This window comes from Elephantulus edwardii, unplaced genomic scaffold (assembly GCF_000299155.1).
Source record: "Elephantulus edwardii isolate Elephantulus edwardi_28Jun2011 unplaced genomic scaffold, EleEdw1.0 scaffold00020, whole genome shotgun sequence".
In the NCBI taxonomy this organism is placed as follows: domain Eukaryota; kingdom Metazoa; phylum Chordata; class Mammalia; order Macroscelidea; family Macroscelididae; genus Elephantulus; species Elephantulus edwardii.
Genome location: NW_006399770.1, coordinates 10,509,303 through 10,510,688, shown reverse-complemented (window position 1 = coordinate 10,510,688; position 1,386 = coordinate 10,509,303).

Here is a 1,386-nt window from a genome sequence, read left to right as displayed (position 1 = left end):
GCACATAACAAACACATGCCCAGAAAAGCAAGGCTGGCTAGCCTCGCTCCTGGGGACAGAGCAAACCTGCACATAACAAACACATGCCCAGAAAAGCAGTTGACTCCAAAAGCTTGCCACGATTCCTGCGCTCACACCACCATGCTCCTTCTGGCAAGGACAACTTCCCAAGATCCTGGGAGGGGCCAACCAGGGACAACATGGCCACTTCCTCTCCCAGCTGCCTTTGGGCTTAAAGACGCCTCCTGGCTCAAACCCTAGGCCCGAGTTGGCTAGCATGCTCCGGGGACAGAGCAAACCTGCACATCAAACACATGCCCGGAAAAGCAATTGACTCCAAAAGCTTGCCACAATTCCTGTGCTCACACCTGTATTAAAATTAGTGAAAGGAAAATTCAAAAAATACCATTTTGTCCTTCTTTAATGATCCAAGATAATAAATACACAACACCACAATGTTGGGTGCCAGTTAAAATATGCATACATAAGTAAATATTAATATGAGTGGATAACCTGTCAGCTCACAAAAGTTGGACACATGTTCCAAAAGCAATTTTAAGATGCTATTCACAAGCTAAGTTTCAAAATTTGTATTAAATTTTACTCCTCAGTTTAGTTAGTGTAGTAGCAAGCAAAGAGAATGTTGAATAGGTCAGTTCAGAAAATTGCAAAATTAATGTATTGTTAATATTATTGAACAGATAGCACAGGTATTAACCCCTAATATTCATGTCAGTAAAAACACAAAACAAAACAAAAACAAAAAACAAAGAAACAAACCCAAAATCACAAAAAGCAAACCAACCATAAAACCAACCCACAAATCAACCTGGCTTCAGTTCTTACATCAAGAAAAACCTGAATTAAACAATATTTACAATATAACAAAATTTGGGAAGATCAAATAGCCAAAACTGAAAGTTTATTAGTATAATATCACTAGAAGTCCAAGCTGCCCTGAAAAAATTGGCAAAATACAAGGACTCAGGAATTGACTGCATACGAATTGATATATTTCAACAGGTTCTGGATGCACTCACCAAGCTGTGCCAGGAAATCCAGAGAAAAAACAACTGGCCAACTGACTGGAAGAAATCTATATTTGTTCCCATTCCAAAGAAAGGGGACCTGACATAGTGTGGAAAGTATAGAACAATTTCATTAATCTCACATGCAAGCAAGATTCTGTTGAAAATTATCTAAAACCACCTGGAGCAGAACTTCAACAGAGAAATTCCAGATTTGCAGTCTGGGTTTAGAAGATGCCATGGCAGTGGGGATATTATGACTAATGTTAAATGGACCTTGGTTAAAAGCAGAGAGCACCAGAGGAATGCCTATCTGTGTTTCATTGATTATGCAAAAGAGTTTAACTGTGTAGATCAC